This window comes from Cydia strobilella, chromosome 9 (genome assembly GCF_947568885.1).
Source record: "Cydia strobilella chromosome 9, ilCydStro3.1, whole genome shotgun sequence".
NCBI classification, from domain to species: domain Eukaryota; kingdom Metazoa; phylum Arthropoda; class Insecta; order Lepidoptera; family Tortricidae; genus Cydia; species Cydia strobilella.
Genome location: NC_086049.1, coordinates 4,726,174 through 4,742,123, shown reverse-complemented (window position 1 = coordinate 4,742,123; position 15,950 = coordinate 4,726,174). Strand labels below are relative to the sequence as shown.

Below are 15,950 nucleotides of genomic sequence, written 5' to 3'. Positions count from 1 at the left end.
TCAGTGTCAAACTCGTGGTAAGGATACTATTGTGTTGCATCCTTAGGTGTACAGCTCGCGGCGCAGTGTTATCACTACATAGTATTATACTAAGTCGCTTCCCGCTGTCTGTCTGTCCCTATGTATGCTTAGATCTTTAAAACTACGCAACGGATTTTGATGCGTTTTTTTAATAGTTAGAGTGATTCGAGAGGAAGGTTTATATGTATATCAGCATTGAACGCGTCCGAAGCCGGGGCGGGTCGCAAGTGAAGTATAAAGGGGTTTGTTGAGTGTTGCGTTTTCATAACTGCTATATGGAGTCTATCGCCGGTGGTCTATGAGTCCAGCACTCATTATATGTGTGCTTCGTTTCTATGTCAGACGCTGCCGCCATAGGATTGTGCGTGTTTCCATATTACTAAGTTATGATTTATTGGACCGGTGCTGGAAGTAAAATATATATTCGCAATATCACTTCAATGTAAAAGGCTGTTGAATTGTAAATGGTTCTTTCAAATTCAATACGATTTATCCTCCTCACTCTCCTTACAGTCCTTTACACCTCTCATATTCCTTCTTCAACGTGCGAAATAAAAACTAAAAAAATATCCCTGTTTCATTTTACCAGGTCGGAAATGCGTGCTTAGATAATTTTCATAAAATTATACATTACTTACCTACTTAATTATGTAAATTCTGTAACATTATGCAAATAGGGTACTTTGTGTGCAAAGTAGACATGACTAATATATGGCTTAATATCAGAGTCGTTTTGTTTTAGATGACAATTAAAGGGATTAAAGGATTTTGACTTAGATTTACTTTGCTATTATCTACATAATTTTACTTCTAGGTTATTCTAGGAATAGGGTATACCGTTGATGACCTTTTAATTGATTAGTGACGAAGTTCAAGCTTATTTAATTTAATGCCGGCTGTACACACTCGTTGAAAGCCTCTCGTCGAGAGTTTAGACAAAAAAGTTTTTTAGTTAGTAGTAAGTAATTTTTTGAAAAAACCTACCCAACGGAAATAGGCGAGACAAGGCGAGTAACAGTGAGACGAGAAGGGAGCATTTTATATGTACACACTCGTTTTCGGCCTGTCTCGGGGTCTCTCGGCGAGTGTGTACCTACAGCCGGCATAAGAAATAAAGTGGATACCACAATGAAATAATTACCTGTGTCAGGTTGTTAGGGTCTTAATTTAAATTTCTGTTTATTACACAAAGAATCTGACCTAACGTCATAAAAATTACATACTTTACAGACTTGTAAAGTCGAAAAATAGAAGAAAAGAGACTAGTTTTTTGTGTTTTGGATGTGTGTAATCATTCATGTCAACCCTCTTACCGACTTAGGCTGCCTTTCCATTGAGGCGGAGATGAGAGGAATTCACACATAGCGTTTGTTTGTAGTCCACCACATCTCTTCTCCGCTCCGCTGGGTCACCTACAAAGAATGCTATTGGTTGATTCCTCTCATATTCGCCTGTGGACAGGCAGCCTTAAAATTCACTGTGGTCATATACCACAGATCTATAAAGTGCAAGATTTCTTGTCTACGATGAAAACTGCGACTAGAATCTAAATGATGTCATGTGTCATTGGACACATAATTTTGCGGCCTTCGAAGAGTATAAACAGCTACTGTATCTCCATAATGCATATTTTAGTACTTTCCATTCCGATAACCTTTATACGTTTTGGTACATTCAAGCCGGCAGCTAGGCCGCTATAAAATCTTCAAAATTTTGTTGTTGCCTAAGTCTTTTTCGCAGTCATGAAATTTCCCTTTTGCACACCTCAGTTATCTTCAAGGGTACCTCCGGTACCTACGTCATTCTAGATCTGTGTCATAGATATACTCCCTAACGTAAGACAGCGGACACGTACCCTAGGTACCTAACTCTACCTAACTCATAGCATTAAACGGTCAATATGCATTCACCCACACACAAGTAGGCACCTGTGTGCGGCTATTAGCCCGTCGATACATCGCCACAAGGTGGTAACTGAAAATTTTCATTTTATAATCGATGAAAAAAAACCTTCGAAATTTAATACTTTTGACACTTTGTTTTAATAATCACTTTTAATATCATCCTATCATAGATGATTATCGATCAGTGACCTTTAATAGACGTTATCATCATCTTCCTAGCGTTGTACCGACATTTCGTGATTGCTCATCTAGGGAGCCTGGGATTTGCTCAGGAACCTAATGCATATGGCATCAACCTAAGGCGATTCTCAATACCGGTATTAGCACTCAATACCAATAAAGAAGGTAACCATTTAAAAATCTATTTGTAAGGTAAAATCCGTCAAATAGACAATAAAAATGGTCCGCATTAAATATTTTGTTTTATGTTTACAAACTATAATTCTGCACATTTTTCTGTATCAATCTTCATTTTCATATTTTTTCCAGTTTTAATTTCATATTTTTTAAACAAAACTAACAATATTCCAATTACCGGAATTCCGATATTGATAGTCTGTAATTCCTGTATTCAAATATCGTAAAAAACGGTCCAATATTCCGGTATTTCGGGATTCCAGAATTCCAGTGTTCATGACCTTTAATTGACGTGATATAATTAAGTATTTTTTTTAAAGTACATTAAATCTCAAAATGCAGATTTAACTACAAATAAATACAATTTGTAAGATAATATCAAAACAATCTACCCTTTTAAGATGTTAAGTGTAGTCATAAAACATTTATTTTAGTTTTACGACCGTTTTGATTAATCTTTTCTCAAGGGGACGACATTCAAGTCAAGTATCTATAATTAGATTCACTTTTATACATATGAGTGCGTGTGTGAGGGCTACAAATAGGCATCCGTTTTCAGATTAAAAAGAACAAAACTCAAATCTTATTTATTAAAAAGAAGTTTTGAGACATTGCTACATTTTCTAAACGTAAAAATAGAAAAATCAGGAGAAATAAAAGATAAAAATTTAACCTGAAATCGAACTATAGTTACTATTCCTTTATTTATTTATACTTTATTGCACATAAAATAAGTACAAATGGTGGACTTAATGCCTTTAGGCATTCTCTACCAGTCAACCACTGGGCCAAAAAGAGACGTTTGTTGGTGCAGGCTTTGTACTGTATTTGAAAATAATTAAACGAAAAGCTCCTTTAATTAAAAGAAAAGCTTTCTTGTAATATAAATTAAACGGCAAACTGATTTTCTCCTTAATTAATCGCGTAAACGTAAATAGCTATGCAAATTCGTGATCTAATTTATCGAAATTTAATTACACTCATTAACCATTGTCAGCTGCTACACGCAAATAGGTAAATCAATGGAACATCCGTTAGTGAATATTCACAGCAAAAGATATTTTAATTCCCCGTTGCATGATACATGCTTTCCCAATCAGAGCGTAGCGAACGAACCCATACTAGGTGTATTACAGTCCCACTAGCACTCAAGATAGACGGTTGTTTTTCATTAGGACACGCGATCTAAAAACGGTACGATTTTAAAATTAGAACACTTTTTTTTTCTATTTCTGTCTTTTGTGTTTAGAAGTAGCCAGTGTTTGTAAATAACAAAAGTCGATCGATGTATCGATTGATTTTATTTCTATCTGCCTTTTGTTTTTGAGGTAAAAGTGACGTGTTTTTGAGGTAAATTCGTGGCAGTGTCGTGTCAGGAGAGGATTATTGGAGTAATCAAATTAGCTCTAATTGAGTTAGTGTCTCGTTGGCGGCGAACGTCAGAGTAGGCCAATATTTTTGTTGAAATAACTACATTTACGCTTGTTTTTGGTGTTTTGTGCGATTGGATTGTGCAAAGTTTGTATATTTTGTTTCATTTTACTTAGTTTTGCTTAGTAAACGTATCATGTCATAAAGCTAGCTCAAAGTCATCTGTATTCCCTGATCAATATGACCTCGGTCTCTTTAAAACAAGAGTGAATAGGCTGTTACTGAACCGGTGAGCTCCATCTTAGGCCCTGTCTTCACTTTCCATCAGGTGTGACTAGGGCCAATCGCCGATCAGTTTATAATATAAAAAAAAAAGTTGTACCTAGTTAATGTTAGAAAATAGTAGAACTGTTAACCTCAAATTGAATATAGCTACATTTAATTGAGTGTTCAGTGTATCATAATTAAGTATGTCTTAATACTCATATTTTTAACTGGCGGTACAATAGCAAAGATAGGGTTATGTTTTTGGCGCGTATCTATAAAAAACGTTCAATTTAAAGTACTGATGAGCGGAATATACCAAGTAAATTATTAACATTACCTATTGAATTTTTCACCGGGCGGGCGTTTAGATTAATATCCAATTGTTTTAATAACACTCGCTAACTGTAGGTATTAGTAGATTGCAAAACTCGATATTATGCTAACAATAATTGCACCTGATGTATTATACCGGGTGTTTCCTGTAACAGGAGCATTAAATTAAACTGGAGGCTGTACTCAAACTGACCAACATTTGTTCATCAACTTTTAAAAATAACTTGTGTTTTGATTTTCATTACACTTTAAAGTTTATTCTAAGACGGATTGTATTGCAAAATTTGTTATGTTTAAAGGGTGACAAGCAACGTCAAACACACAGATGGCAGCGTACATTGAAAATAATATTTAATTAGTATGAAAAAGTTATAATCTAAAAATTTCATAATTTAAAAAAATTGCTGAACAAATGTTGGTCAGTTTGAGGCGTACAGCCTCTAGTTTAATTTAATGCTCCTGTTACAGGAAACACCGTATATAACACGTAAGTAAATATGTAACATTTTCAGAGGATATAAAATAGTTATTTACGATACAAGTGCGGAAAAGAGGAAATTCGAAACGAGTGGCGATAAATTAAAACACGAGCGCAGGGAGTGTTTTAAATCGACACGAGTTGCGAATTACCTATTCGCACGTGTATCGTACAACGTTTTACAGTACATATGGCCCTTTAAACTTTCGACATATGCACGAAAAGTGCTCTTTTACGCACTAGTGCGAGAAAGTAGCACCATATGTACTGTAAATAATATTATGAATTATTGACACTGACACGCAACCGTCTATTTAACAATAAAATAGTGTTTTGAACCGTAATTTGTAAACACGCTTTTTTTCTCTATTCTATTATTGCTTTATCTACTAGATTTTAATTTAGTGTCATTATTTATTTTTAATTTAACAAAACCATTATATTATGAGGCATATATGCAAGCCATATATTGCATTAATAATCATATTCTGAAAATACCAAAAGATAAATGATTACATTATAAAATATCCATTACCGCGGGCTCACGCACAAGGAAAACTATCCAACAATCGTTTTTTTTCCATTCGCAGACTTAAGCCACGATGCGGTAAAGTACTTAATCCAATTGTCCTGTTGTCAGGCAGCGGCTTAAAAAGACTATTATCTCATTTGCTGACAAGCAAGCATTCCCATTAAAACCAATATAAGTGAAACCTCAGCATCCCTTAACAACTATGACTACTCAAAGACCAACTAATGCTGGTCGTGTTGAAGCGAGTACTTGTAAAATAGAAATAACAACTCGGTTGCCATCTTGCGGAATTCTCTAGACACTAATTTTCATTAAGCTCATTAAATCATTTAGAATTTGAGGTTAGCTGTGCGACACTTTGACTCGACTAAGAATTAATAAGTAACAAAGACTTTAAGTGGTCTATCGATGAAAAGTGAGTGTCTTTCAAATGTAAGATTACGCATGTACAGTCGCCATCAGATATATCGGAGCGGCCAAGACTCTCACAAATATCTGAACACGCCTCTATTGTCAAGGCGCTAGGTGTTTGCATAGAATTTTGTATGCAAAGGTGCTAAGCGAATAGTATTGCTGACATACATTCATACAAAGGTACAAAGGTAGGTATTCATACAACTAAAATAAATATGACCAAAATATTCGTAATATAAATCTAAAATAGATCAACACATTACAATGGAATAACAATGATTGTAATATCGATGACAGACAATCGATTAAATCACGATTGAACCGATTACGATTGTAATTACTCATCGGTTACGCGATGTAGTGTTTCACGTTGATCACTTTTACACATCATTAGTTTCGGCACAATTATAATGGATGGTTAAGCTAGGTACATCACGCGCGTTCGCAAATCGAGAAACACCTGTTGAATATAGAGCGAATCATTTTAGGGTTCCGTACCCAAAGGGTAAAATCGGGACCCTATTACTAACTTTTCTGTCTGTCTGTCCGTCTGCCTGGCCATCTGTCTGTATGTCTGTCAACAGACTGTATCTCATGAACCGTGATAGCTAGACAGTTGAAATTTTCACAGATGATGTATTTCTGTTGCCGCTATAACAACAAATACTAAAAACAGAATAAAATAAACATTTACGTGGGGCTCCCATACAACAAACATCATTTTTTTTGCTGTTTTTTGCGTAATGGTATCGAACCGTTCGTGCGCGAGTCCGACTCGCACTTGACCGGTTTTCCAAAATAAAATGCATACATTCTAGCATGGAATTACCTTATCATGGAATCTTGAGCGTAGTGAGGGATTCATATGCCTCTGAGATAAAAAAAAGTTTGCCTTCTCCGCGGGTTAAGCGTAAAGAGCTAAAGAGGTAACAGACAGATGATAATATACGTGAAAATGGTGGTTAAGGTATTTTCGAAGCGTCCTCGTGGTCCTTTTGCAAAGGAAAGTAATTTGATTTCGGTGTTTTTATTAAATATAAAGAAACCTATTTTAATAGTTAATTAGGACCACCATTTCTAAAAATTGAAGCTAGTTTGAGCCACATACAAAAACGGTATAGCGATAAATTGTCCACCGAAGTCACACCAAGTCGGAAAACCGCCTAATAGGGAATATAACGCGAAACTCTGTCACTATCACAAAAGTGTCTATCACAAAACAAGAAAATCGAAATTTCGTTATTTAACATCTATTCTAGCGAAATTACAAACCGCCTTGGTGCATCAATGTCATATTTTGTTATCTCTGAAAACTTGTCAAAAAACTGTTAAAGGCACAGTATGTATAAGTAACTCTATGGTTTACTAAACGCGCTACTGCTGCACTCTGGTGGCAGAACATTGCAGTAATATCCCCTATTATAATCATATTCGTGACGAATTACCTTTTAAAACTGTCACCACCACTGGCATAAGTAGTAAGAAACAATAGACGTGGCATAGAAGGTCAGACGTGTAAAGTAGCGATAGACTAATTAGATACACTCATGCTAAATAGGTATCGTGCACAATGTTAACTGATGATATGTCAACTTTATTGTAAAGATATAAGGTACATTGTAGATCAGTCAAGATTGTTGCTGTTAGTAGGTCTATTCCACAAATAAAATACTTCGTCAGGGACATGACGCGTGTGGCAGCTACCTTTTAATAACCTGCAGACATCTGTATTACAGGTACGTTGAATTTAAAGCCAATTTATCAAACGTTATCATGCCAAATATCGGCTTCTTAATTTTATCAGAAGTGTTAAAAACAATAACGACATTTCTGGAATGCAACAAATACTTCAAATTCAATTTGAATATCGGAAAGTCGCGCTCTTTTGCATATGCGGTAATACAAATTAAATGTGCTCGAAACTAAAAATTACGTTTTAAATTCAATTAAAATACGTACTGTGCTAGATTTAAAAAATTTGGATCATTTAAGTCTTTAAATTGCAAATAGCGAAAGTAGGTAGTGAGTTCACACCTCCCTGACGTGACGCTTAATGCCCTTATGATTTATTTTGATTTTGGTTACGAAAAAATGCAACAAAGAGGTCAAACATGCTGTTTCTGACCTATAAGAGGCCGGTGTCGATTTTAGTCGCAAAAATGTAAAATTGATAGATTTAGTCGGTGAAATTGTACACCTTTTATTACCTAATTGAAATAACAAGTACTGGTTTCTATTAGCGCATCTTCTTATCTTACCTTTTATCAGATCAATTTGTTGAGAACAGACTCACTAAATTAGTAATGTTTGCTTTTCTGATGGACGTTTAGGTAAACGCGCGTAAAGCACTGATTTTGTCGCTCTTATTTGTTTTCGTAAAGTTTAGACGGCTAAACATGGTAATTTTGTATTACACATATCCTGTACTTGACGTTTATCAGACTACATTTTTATTATTATGACTTTAAAGTAGTGTAAATGAAAGTTAGACGAAATCAATTTTCTCCAGAAATTACTTCAAAACAAGTGACAATTTCTATGAAAATCGACTTAATTTCAACGTAATTTTGATACCTAAACAATCTACAACATTTGTTGAAACTATTTTTATACATCAATTTGTATAATTCACCACCATAAATTTTTGATGAATTTTTAAAAACTGTCCCTTCTTTTCATATATTACCGGTGACGCACGCTTGCGACCTCATTATTAAAAGGCAAGATGAGAAGACGTGCTAATAGAAACCAATACTTGTTATTTAGATATTACGTAACAAAACGTGTATAATTTCAACGACTAAATCTATCAATTTAAAATTTTTGCTCCAAAATCGACTACGGCCTCTTAAGGCTTAAGCTTTTGGTGGAATCTATCCTTTTCTAAAATAAGTAGTTTCAAAACTATACCTTCTCATCTAACCTGCCCTAACCTACATTACTGTGTTAATCCGTTAAGATATAGTTTAGATTACTGTAGCGCGGCGTGTCCTACGGAAGCTTGCCCTAATTATGTTGTGATAAACATAACATTTTCCAAACAGAAAGGTTGTGTGGTCTATTTAAGAATACGATAATGGATCTTTTATTCGTTTGATTGGTTCAGTGTCAGGCAAAATCGAAGGCGATAAGCCGAGACGCAAGAGCCCAGCAATGCGGTGGACAGACCAAATTTGATGTAACGCTCGGCGACAGATAAAAAGAGGTGGTGGCAAATTGACAAACGGAAGCTGTTCCCTAGAAGTGGCCACCACCCTCAGTGAAGGAAACCAATGCAAGGAGGAGGAGATTTAGTGTAGTTCATCCTGCTAAAAATTTAAAATAATTTTTTTTTATTTTTTATTAGCTATGTAAGTTACTAACACATATGGGTGTATTAGGCCTGAAATAAATGACAATTTAATTTAATTTAATTTAATTTAATTTTAAAAAGAGTTCTGAAGAGTCCATTCCATCTGTTCTGAAATCTTGATTATTTCTGTCACTCAGCCATTTCCGCTCGAATCTTTGTTGGAGTTAAGTAAAATCATTATGAAGTCCGGTGCCCACTCGCAGTGGAACCCCGACTTAAAATTGCTGCCCATCGATCTGAAGGCGGGCCGACAATGTTTCCATTACATGCTTCTAATCTTTTGATGACGTATGCATCAGTCGAAGTCAACGTTGTTTCTTTCTGCGTCCCTTAATCCCTCAGTGAGCCCAATAAAACAGATGTTTAGGTTTTTGCTGGGCTATGGTTTAGTATTTGATGAGTCTAGTTCAAATATGGTCTGTGGATAAAACAGAACCTATAAACATCAGATGTTCGAGCTCGCAAAGTCCTGCCTTTCCACAGTAGATGTTGTCTGAACTCAACTTCTAGCATCCTCTAGTATAACTTGAACCCCACATTTGTAGCAACTATGCGCAATTCAAGGTCGAAATTATACTGGCCTTGTGAATATTTTACATTATACAAATGCATGACGTAGTCCATAAAGATGATATTCAGTGGGTCTCGTCGGCGGTACATACGGTAAATGTAGGACCATGGAGGATCTTGTTGATGCGCAAGCTAGACAGGTTCAAATTCGTGAAGAAAATACTTTTTAGGGTTCCGTCCGTACCCGAAGGGTACAATGTATCCAATGCGAAGCAAAACGAACAACACTCAAAAACCCTGATGAAGAAAGCCCAACGCAGTCGTAACATTTTTTGCAAATTATGACTCCTATTGTTTTTTTTTTATTGCCTATACTTTGTGTCCCACTTCTGGGCAAGGGTCTCGTCTTTCTTCCGCCACATAACGGTTTGGTACATACTCCTGCCAGTCACTGTACACTGCGTCGAGGTCGTCCCGCCATCTCTTTTTGGTCTGCCTCTATCCCGGCTAATCTGCGGTGTCCATTCGGTAGCCAATTCGGCCCACCGAATCTGGGTGCATATGGCAGACGTGTCCCGCCTTGACACTTAAGTTTCTAATGTTATCAATATTTAATTTTAGTTTAGTGTCTTAAATAAGGGATAAGTTCGCCTTTTATCTGATGTAACCATGATTCCTTTCTTTTTCGTACACTAAAGTGTTTACTTACATACTTACTTACTAAATTGTATATAATCTTACTGTAGTAAACTGTCAGCCACCATTGCAATTGATGCACCACATACAGTGCCATGGAAACTTGCAAGCATTAATTAAATATTTCTAGAAGCTTCGATCGTTTCATAATAATAGCATGCTTTCAGGTCATTCCCGCAACAAGAGGCTAAGGACTAACACTAGTTGACTGGAAGATATTTCACTCTACGAGGAAACCACAAGTGAGTAAAGATATCACTTAAAGTTGAATAATAATACACAAAGGAAACATTTTAGCAAGTTAACATACTACACGGTTATAAGAATTTAATTCTTTTAAATAAACTGCCCTAATACAAATGAGTAGCATTCCGCGGTAATGTCTACTACTAACTTGTCTTCTTCCGCGGGGTCCGCTTGACAATTAATCCCAAGAATTGACGTAGGCACTAGTGTTTACGAAAGCGACTGCCATCTGAACTTCCAACCCAGAGGGGAAACTAGGCCTTATTGGGATTAGCTTTGATACCTATAGAAGTTTAGTGTCCTACGTGGGTGTTCTCGGTTGCGAACGCGAACGCCGTGGGCCGCGTTCGCGAGTTGTTCGCTTACGTAACGCAGGGTAACACATGGACGCTTGCAACTAGGTAGGTATCACATGCGCATTGCCGACCCTTTGCACGTAGATGTATGACATGTATGATGAAATTGAAGATACACTGTGTTGTCAGTTACCTTGCCGCGCAGATTAATGTGTATTTTTTTTATTTTCTCGAATTCTCAATGCTATAGTATTTTTCACATAGCTTGGGTACAGCTGTTATTTCCATACAGTTTAAATACTACCAGAAAAGCTGTCACCGTACCCAAACTATGTGAAAAATACTAGTGGATGGACTTAAATGTTTAAGGTACTTTAATGAGTCGTGAATGGTTAGATATAGCTTTTGTAGGTAAAAAACTCTTGCTGGGAATCGGCAGGTTATCTGTTCGTAAGCGCTTTCCTTTACAAAGTAGGAAAACGCTGGAATCGGCTACGAGCGTAGCGCTACGAAAACGTTGGCAGTGAATAGGTTAAGAGGAAATGGGACGGCCGCTTCTCCATACAAACGTAGTCCCCATTTTCCTCTGTGGATATTGACATTATGGAAAATGTTTTTACATAATTGATGTATATTAACCATAACGTTTGACTTTTTTCTATTTTTTGATTATTGTAAAAAATAGGAGCGAAAAATAGATTTCATACAAAATTTTTAATACTCCTGACTTTAATAATAATTAAAAATTCGAAATGAATCCTAGCTGTGGTTGATATACAACAAATTGTGTCAAAATATTTTTAATAATGTCCAATCCAGAGAGGAAAATGAGGACTACGTTTGTATGAAAATGCTATTTTGGGCGGGTCCTCCACTTTCGTCTTAATATTTGAGTTTTTTTATCCCATAATTACGCAAGACTGTTTTATTTTTGAAAAAAAAAACTAAAGTAAAAAATAGTGACAATGTTTTCAACAAATTTGCTAACTAAAAAGTTGACATACTAGCAAACCCCAAATCGCTTCAGCCTTTATCCTTCAATACATTGAATTGAACGAACGAGTCACAGATCACGCACTCTAGATAGATCATTAAGATGACGCACGTTTAAAATGCTTTTGTAATGCCTTTCCTTTAGAAAAACTGGTACGTTCGTTTTCAGCCGCGCCTGTGGATTAACCCTGCTATGGTTTTATTATAAACATACATATAGACTGAAAAAATCACTTAGACTCTGGATACGCTAATTTTGCACAAACATGGCAGTAAGAATGCTTCATACTTGACATAACACTTGGTATGAAAACTTAGCTTGGTCCGACTACTGAAAAATATTCTTTAAAACGAATATAAAATACTTTAGCTGACTATTTACACTGTTTACCAAAAATAGTTTGGGCAGAATTAATCATATATTTTTAATTTCTTTAAAATATTGAGCAGAATGAGCAAGTTCTTTAGAAAATGCTTGGAGAACGACGTTACAAATTACATTTAGCAAACTTTATTCTTATCAACAAGTTTGGGAACAAATCAAATTATTTTATTAAATATTTTGATTTGTTTTTTTTTAAGTAGTCACACTACTATATATATAAATTAAAAACTGTAATAGATGTCATATATTAAAGAAAAAGTGACGAAGCCCTCCAGTGGTGAACCGCCGCCGCGTGGCGGGGTGGCCTAGGGGTTCATGGCGTTAGCGGCGATAGCTAAAGACGGCCGGTTCGAATCCGGCCTTCACCACTGGAGGGCTTCGTCACTTTTTCTTTAATATATGACATCTATTACAGTTTTTAATTTATTCTTATCAGTTTATTTGACTTCAAATGATGGAATAACAAATATCAAACGTTCAAATTCATAAAATTAACAAGATAACGCGGGATCTACTCGTATAGGAGGTAGTCTACGGTATGTGAACACGCCGGCATGACTCAGCACTTGTGCAAATCGCCGGGCGTGTGCAATTGGGCATGCACTTGCAGCGCGGGTGCACAATCGTGCATGAGATTGTAAGATTTGTAAGCTTGTTACGAGATGTGTAAAAATGTGCACAAAGATAGGGGAGACTGGGGCGACTTGGTCACCTAAATTATAAAATCATACCAGCCCAGACTTAAGTATTTCAAAAACTAATCACTCTTTATACAAGCCGCCATCGCCATCGCGCCAAAATTTAATACAATCAATATTTTAAGTAGTCCACTTGACCGTTCGGGGAGATGGGGCCGAAAGGCCGTCCAGAATTATCCACTTAATTCGATGAATAGGTAATTTAATTGAACGAATTGGTTAATCTGTCTATTTAGATATAGTAGGGCCTACCCTAGGTGACAATAGTTGCTACGCGGGCGAGGTGTTCAAAATGATCTTGACAACTTTATTGTTAAGAGAATAAGAGCGCGTCAAGGTAATTTTGAACACCACGCCCGCTTAGCAATTTCTGCTGCTTACTGTACATCGAGAACCGAAAGGAACGAAAGGAAAACCGGCCAAGTGCGAGTCGGACTCGCGCACGAAGAGTTCCGTACCATTACGCAACACACGGCAAAAAATCACGTTTATTGTATGGGAGTATAAATATTTCTCCAACTAGGGAACAAATCAAATTATTTTTATGAAATATTTTGATTTGTGATTTTTAAGTAGGTAGTCACACCACTAAATAAAAATTATAAACTGAAATAGATATCAATACACTAAACAAAAAGTGACCAAGTCCACCAGTGGCCGAGGCAAGAATCGAACCCGCGCGCTTACGCGACTAACGTCCTTTCTTGGTCACTTCTAAATTAATGATTACACGGATAAATTATATACCTATCTGGTTTAATTTATTGCCCGTATTGGATTTACACACAGTCTAGTTTTAGTGTGATTTTTTTATGTCACTGACTCTTCGTTAACATCCACTCTAAATAAGCTTACCTTTATTTCTCTATGGTTTAGTATAGTAGGAAGCTTTATGAGTTGGCTATCACCCTATCCGTTTTATCCGTCCACGGCTGAAAGATGACAATATAACTCAATTTGTCGCCATCCAACTATTACTGCTATTACGCCATTTTGCCTGCGAAATGACTGACGTGATCTAATCAAGCTGCTCTCTTAACTAGTGATGGAAATGGAGCTTTATAGCGTTGAAAGAAAGTATATTTTGGCTTGAGTTAGTGGATGTTATTGTTTGAGTAAAAGTAGTATACTTATGTAGTACTTACCTAGTTTTTTCGAAAGAAAAAAGAATATAATATATACTTGTGTGGGTCTTTATGTTCAGTTTAGTTGCATTTCCTTACATAAATATTTACGGTATATGCATGCTACTCGGTAGTTATACTAGTCACTATTACAATATTATATATATATAGTTAGTATATGTGATCATGTTTGTGTAGGTACCTATACTTATTAGAACAATACAATACTGCTGAGTCTCTTAAAGCAACTTTTTGGGATAGCACATTTTTTCGAACCGTACGCTCATTTAATTAATAATTAGTGAACAATAAAGAGCAAATAATAAGTTTCACAGTTTGATCACCTACAAAATTAGTCAAATTTAGTAAGTAAACTAATTGTCTGTACGTTTATGGGCCGATTTAAATTTTTTTGTATTATTTTTTCGTCAGAATTCTATAAAATTTGGTGGATATATGGAGTCCCTATTCTGTATAGTATGAATTTTCTCAAATGATTTTTAGGCCTCACACCCTAATCCGTAAACAAAAGCCTTTGTTTCTTTTATGGAGAGGCGCCTTAGTAGCGTGCCGAGCGCGTGCCAAAACAACCATGTCGTTAAAAAGTAATAATCGTGATAGTATTAAGGTTCAAAATGTAACAGCTCATTCTGAGATAACGAGTTTGGGTAATGAAGGACGATCGGTTGCCTGTGTCCCTCAGTTGTGTTACCCTCAGAATACAGTGCTGCTACATACCTAAATTAGAACCATATAATAGGACGGTAACATTTATTTTTAAACGAGCTTGTTCCCGTTCAGTCAGTAGCGGTAGCATTGGTAACCGCTGAACAAATGAAACAAAGGCTTTTGTTTAACAGATTAGGGTGTGAGGCGTAAAAATCATTTGAGAAAATTCATACTATATAATACATGCGCAATTTTACTGTATGACCTACAAAAAAAAAATTCTGAGTTACGAAACAGATAAAATTTTTGTAGGTCATTACAGAAAATTACATATTTTATATTTTTTTGTAACGAATGGGGGTTTCGTATTAACTCGTATTCTGCATAGAATGAAGAGTTCTTCAAACTCGCCAAATTTCATTAAAATGTGACAAAAAAAAATACAACAAAATAAAATTGGCAATTTTTTGATAAAATTATTATTTTAATATGTTATTTGGGCAAAGTTGGGCACCAACGGTGACGTTAGGAATCCCTACGGTAGGTAAATACTTTTGCCAGTCATGATTTTCATTGAATTGCAAAATTCATTATCATTAACCTACATAACCTGTGGCCTGGGCTTTCAAAAACGATTATCTACTACACCTAGTCGCTATAAAGAAAATACCTCTTATTACCTTATCAAAGTTGTGACAAATGAGTAATTATATCTTGAGAAAACTTTTTAATTACATTCTTCGATAAATGTAATTAAAAAGAAAAAAGCCGTGTAAAAGGTCGTTTATTGGCCATTGTGGCTTTATCTCGACGTCGGCTTGTGATGAGAAAAACAATAAAAATTTAATTATGAGATGTTATAGGAATTGTTCCGTGAGTTTCCGTCCGCTACCAGCGGCTTTAAGTGGCGTCAGAGCTAAATAATATAGAGTAGTTCATATGAGTATTTAACGCGGGAACGCTCGATAATTATTTTCAGGCAACAAAAGCCCATAGATACATACCTTACAGACACCATACCATACATACAATAAATATAATTTATAAACTAAGAATCATTTTGGCGACACAACAGTCTTTTACGGCGCCACCGTCTGGTGTAGGATTTCGCAGATTCCCACGCAATCGTCGAAATATCCACCCTTCGGCCAGAAGTCCGCGCTCGCGATGGTCTCCAACCAGCGGTGGCAGCATGGTTGCATTTTTATCACCTGTCACTATGCCTGTTATTTTCGCACTTGCATATTTGTTAGAACGTGCGTGCGTGAATATGCGACCGTGCTGAGCCCGCAGGGATCGGAAAC

General features: G+C 36.1%; 1 protein-coding gene across 2 annotated transcripts in view; it reads left to right on the top strand.

Moving 5' to 3' along the window:
* Positions 1-3,399: 3,399 nt before the first annotated feature.
* LOC134744105 (guanine nucleotide-binding protein subunit gamma-e) overlaps positions 3,400-15,950 on the top strand; it is a 44,564-nt gene continuing 32,013 nt past the window's right edge. Inside the window, exons 1-2 of one of the 2 annotated variants that reach the window (XM_063677799.1) lie at positions 3,400-3,476; positions 10,403-10,477. The gene's annotated coding sequence lies outside the window, so the exon portion shown is untranslated. Of the gene's footprint in view, positions 3,477-3,645; positions 3,801-10,402; positions 10,478-15,950 lie in introns of those variants that run through there. The other variant, XM_063677798.1, reaches the window with a different exon arrangement.